Below are 5457 nucleotides of genomic sequence, written 5' to 3'. Positions count from 1 at the left end.
ATCTGTGTCCTTTTTTTTACGAGTCCTCCTTCTGGATATATGACACATCCCATTTTTTGCAGAATTCAAAGAATTCTCATCTGACATTCAGTGTGTCCATAGAAAAACTGCTGTGGAACAAAGCAATGTGTGTTTGTGGAAGTGCAAACTGAAGAAGCGACAGAAATCTTGCAGTCATCAGAACAGGCCTTGTGACCAGATAATGGAGATATCCACAGTGGAGTCTCTGTCTGCCTGTTTATTTCTGTCTCCAGATTTAATTGGGCGGCTAATCTAAAAGAGGCTTCCCTCATCAAGATGAAATTTATCGTCTCTTTCACGTCTACAAAAGATGACCAAACCCCATGTAGCAGATGTTCCTGAATGGATGTCTTTAAAAAGATTTCAACTGAAGTTTTCCACATTTTTCAAACATCAGTTCAGGTGTCAAGAGGTCGTTATAGCTTTAGCTCTAAGTTGAAGTCACAAAGATCAACAGCAGGAGGTATAGGACACTCCAATAAATTCGGACCTTTGTCCTCTATGCAGAGTTAGAGGGAATCCACTCTTCATAGGCAGACTTCTTTTATTTCAGTCTCATCTTCAATTGAACTCTGGCAATTAATTTGCCTTGCAGTTCTCAAGAAGTTTGGGGAATTAGCTTCCACATGGCAGGTTGTCTCACAGCATGCCACAAGGTCAACAAACCACCTATTGCTTTCCAAAAAGGCTCCTGGGACTTCAGGAAGAGCAAATACTAGCACTTTGCCAATGCCTTTATTTTTATGCAGAAGGATCTTAGTGAAGATACATTAAGTTGCACATCAGGACAATGGGTGTAATACTTCTGAAAAGTTGAGTACTGTAACAAGAATTCTACTAGAATGAAACATGCTTGCATCATTGACACAGCTACAGACCACAATAGAAAGATGGATACACATTGACTTTGCCAGGCTGCGCTCACATTTTGTTTGCATCTTGTCCCCTGAAGTGCCTGAAGTTTTCACCAACTGTTCATTATGTCTTGTTAACAAGATAAAGAGCTGCATGCCAAGCGAGATGTGAAGCTGGGAAAACAGAAGACCCTGATTGATTCAATGAAACTATCAGCTCTGCATGGGGCGCATTAGCGCAAAGTAACTGGTTGTGACAGCTCCAGTGTTATCTGCACCCAACAGGAAGTGACAGTTCTACCATGCACCCATAAAGCAGGCATCTGATTGTCTACTGCAATTACATGACTGAAGGAAAACAGGAAGAGGAAAAAGTTACGCAGTGGTAATGCATCCACACACAATTAATAGCTTTACTTTAGAATGACGAGAAGCAAATTTAGGTGGAAATACTCCACTTGAGGCAATGTAAATGTCAAAAACATTTGCGAGTCTGCGAATTAAATGTCTCAGAGGCAAAAGCGTTTTACATATGCAGCTATGCATATTATCGTGGAATGAGGTATTCTGAGCTAAACACTAGCATCAAAGGCCTGTCACTCTTACTTAAATACACAATGGCTCAGTAAAGAGAGCAGCGTCTTTTATCTCCAGAGTTACCTTTGTATTACCCTCTTACCTATGTTCTGCAATAAGATGGAAGGATCACAGGTGTGAGTCTATGTGTAGAATCTTTGAGATGCTCCTTGCTCACTTCATAAATCACAGAAGGCGTCTGATTTAAAAGGTGCTAAAGTACATGTGTGTGACCCCAGGCACCGTGATGGCACCTTAACACTGACACGGATGACAGACTTTTCCAGAAATAGATTCTCTGCTGCACGGAACCCTGTCCCAGCTGCATGAAACAGACTCCTGAGAGGGATGTGGGCCTTGTGCACCATGTGTGCATTGAGACTCTCATTTAAGGGGTTATGGATTTGGCTTGAGGGTACCACAGGTTTGGGGGGGGTTAAAGACATGAAATTGTCCTGGATCTCGAGAGATTAGGGGCCAAGCATAGAAGGTGCATTGGCATTCATTATATCTGTAGGAGTCTGTGTTATTGTTCTTTAGTAAGGGAGACAATAACAGCCCCTAGAACACGTTCTGTGAGATCAGGCATGAGCCTTGAGGAGAGACTAACATGGTAAATGTGGGATCTCTCTTTTTATGCCCTTCTAGGCTTAAGGCAGTGGATCCCAACCCAGCTACTGGGACGTTTCTCAATACCAAGTCCTTGGTAGTTCAGACTTGCCAAGTTCGACTCAGGAGAACAAACTCCCAAGGATGGACGCAAGTCTGGTGATTCTGCTAATGGAACAGCAGCGTTCTTGATAGCGTCACTCTGGCTACTCCGGTCTCTGTATGTATATTTTAGGCTACAATAAAACGAAATATGTCATAAAACACCACTCTGTCTCTTTTCATTTTCATTTTAAAAAATCACAATTGTGCATATATATGATTATCACTGTAATAAAATTAAATATGACATAAAACACAACCCAGTCTCTTTTTGTTAAATGTCAGTTTATGTATGATCAATAGCCATTAAAAGTATAAGTAAAAGGTATAAGAAGCTATACAAGAAATAAAGAAAACATTTCAGTCAAACATACAAAGTCAGTGGTACAATGGTAAAGTTAAATAGCCTAAATATATAAAGTTATGAAACTTCACTTTGCCAGGGAACAAATTATAGAATCATGAGACCAAAGATCACTTGTTAGATCTACACAAGATGAATTCTATCTCATGTTTAACCCCTACAGAGACATCAGAGCCAGCGGCAAACGTCAGAAGGACTAGCTGAGGAAAGGCTGCTCTCGACGGGGTTAACGATCGCTGGATCTCACAACTTCAAAAAACACCAGATACTTTTACTATAATTTTCAAATAGGCGATCTCTTTATAAATAAACCACAGATTTGAGCTTTAAAAAAGTATATTCTCGCCTGAAAAGTCTTAAAACTACATTTATTGACACATTAACAGTGTAGTATTTTTAAATTACACTGGTTTCCTCATAAGCTATTGACGCTTGTTGGTTGGTGCAAGATGCATTCTGGGATATGTCTTTCTCAAATCCACTCAAGTCACCTCTAGATGCATCTTCAATAAAAGGGGAGGATCAAGAACACATGCAGGGATTTGAACTGTATTTGGCTAGATGTGAACTTCAAAATGGAACAGTACTTGGGCAGCGACGTTTCACAAGTCCACGAGAACACAAGTACAGACAAGAACGCATATTGAGAAATGGCCCTGGAGAACCCCCAGCACTGCACAGTTTAGATGTCTCCCTAATCAAACACACCTGGTTCAACCTAGCAGCTCATTGGTAAAAACTCTAAGACCTCAAATTGGTGTGTCAGAAGAGAGAGAGAGAAAATGTGCAGTGTTATGTGTACTCAAGGACCAGGGTTAAAAACGATACTCGGTTACTTAAAGGGGCTATATGCGTTTTTCTGAAATTTAAACTCGCAACTGACACCTGTGGCCAAAAAACAGAACTGCTCTCATTTTCTGCTCGCTCTCGCAGCGGTGGTGACGTCACATCCGCAGACAGCGCGGGAAAAGACGACCCGCCAGAAAATAGGAAAAATAGGATACAGGCTTATAGGTGCACCCACTGTGAGCGGACAAGGTGTCAGTATGCTCATCAGGAGATGTTTGAGTCATAAATGGTAAAATAAAAAGGCTATTGTTACGTTTATTTTGGGGAAAAAGTTGCATATAGCCCCTTTAACGTAACCTCGGTTCTCTCTAGAAGAGGGAACGAGTATTGCGTAAGTTCCTTACGCTACGGGAAAGTATTCTTTCTTCGAGATTTCTGAAAAACCCAAAATTATCCTTAATTTTGTAACATTGTCAACGCAGTGCGGCAGCCTGGCAGACCATAGCAGGCTATTCCAGCGTGCTATTGGCTGCTCTGCTGGCAACTGCAGCAGCCTATCGGTGAGCCCGCGTGACGTGGCGACCAATGCTTCATTTGCCTACAGGTGGGGCGTGGCCACGTGTATATAAGCAGGGCTCACGGGCTGCATATTCGGTTTTCTTAGTTCTGAAGCGTAAAAGCCAGCGGGGCGCACGGCAAGGAACGCAATACTCGTTCCCTCTTCTAGAGAGAACCGAGGTTACGTTAAGTAACCGAGTATCGTTCTCTTACGAGAGGTTCTCTCGTATTGCGTAAGTTCCTTACGCTACGGGAACATATTGTCAACGCCGTGCGCGCCTCGCATACAGCATATGTATCCCAGGGAACCGGGGACCATAACACTGCTCGGGCAGGGTGGCCGGTAAAGAAAAAACGGGCCACCACATATACAGACACTTCATTCGAACTGACGGGTGGTTTACGACGGGTGGTTACAACACCCTGTCCCATGAATGAGGGAACGGCACCTGCCGGTCTCCTTCAAATTCACCACACCTTGTCTCATGAATGAGGGAGCGGCAACGCCGGTCGCCTTCAAATTCACAATATCTTGTTACATGAGTGAGGTAACGGTACCGCCGGTCACCTTCAAACTCACAACAGCTCGTCTCGTAAATGAGGGAACGGCACCGCCGGTCTCCTTCAAATTCACATGAGCCTAGTACCGAACTTACTACCAGTATGTGAGCTATGTCTGCGCAGAATCACTGGGCAGAACCAACGGCCCTATTGAACTGATAACACTTTCGCCTGTAAGGCAGGAACTTCCAGATTGTAAAATCTCACGAACGTAGACGGGGAGGCCCAGCCTGCCGCCATACAGATATCGTGGATGGAAATCCCTCTGGCCCAAGCCCACGAAGAGGCCATGCCTCTGGTGGAGTGTGCTCTGACACCTAGCGGGCACTGCAGGTGTTTGGAAGCGTATGCAGTTGCAATCGCGTCCACTATCCACCTGGACAGGGTCTGTTTCGAGGAGGCGAGACCTTTAGTGCGCCCACCAAACGAAACAAATAGCTGCTCAGAACGCCTGAAGGCGGCGGAGCGTGTGACATAAACCCTCAATGCCCTGACAGGGCAGAGGAAATTGCCACCGTCCCCCTCATCGGATGCTGGCAGAGCCGAGAGGGAGATAATCTGCGCCCTGAAGGGAGTGCCGATCGCTATACACGCCGGGCTCACTGAGAGCGCGTGTAGATCCCCCACGCGTTTCACTGAAGCCAGAGCTATCAGAAACGTGGTTTTCAGCGAAAGGAACCTTGGTTCCACAGTCTCGAGCGGTTCAAAGGGATGAGCCTTCAGGGCCTCTAAGACCAAGGCCAGATCCCATATAGGAACCGACGGGGGCCGCGGGGGATTCATCCGTCTGGCTCCTCTGAGGAAACGGACGATGAGCTCGTTCCTTCCTAGCGTGCTACCTAGCGTCGTCTGAGCGAACGCTGCTATAGCCGCCACATACACTTTGAGCGTGGAAGGGGACCTGCCCAATTCCAAAAGCTCTTGGAGGAAGGAGAGCACCCGCTGGACCCCACATTGCTGTGGGTCCAATCCCTTGGAAACACACCATTCAGTGAACACCGACCACTTAGAACTATATAACCG

The sequence above is a fragment of the Gobio gobio genome (assembly GCF_949357685.1).
Source record: "Gobio gobio genome assembly, chromosome: 23".
In the NCBI taxonomy this organism is placed as follows: Eukaryota; Metazoa; Chordata; class Actinopteri; order Cypriniformes; family Gobionidae; genus Gobio; species Gobio gobio.
Note: the sequence above shows the minus strand (reverse complement) of the source record.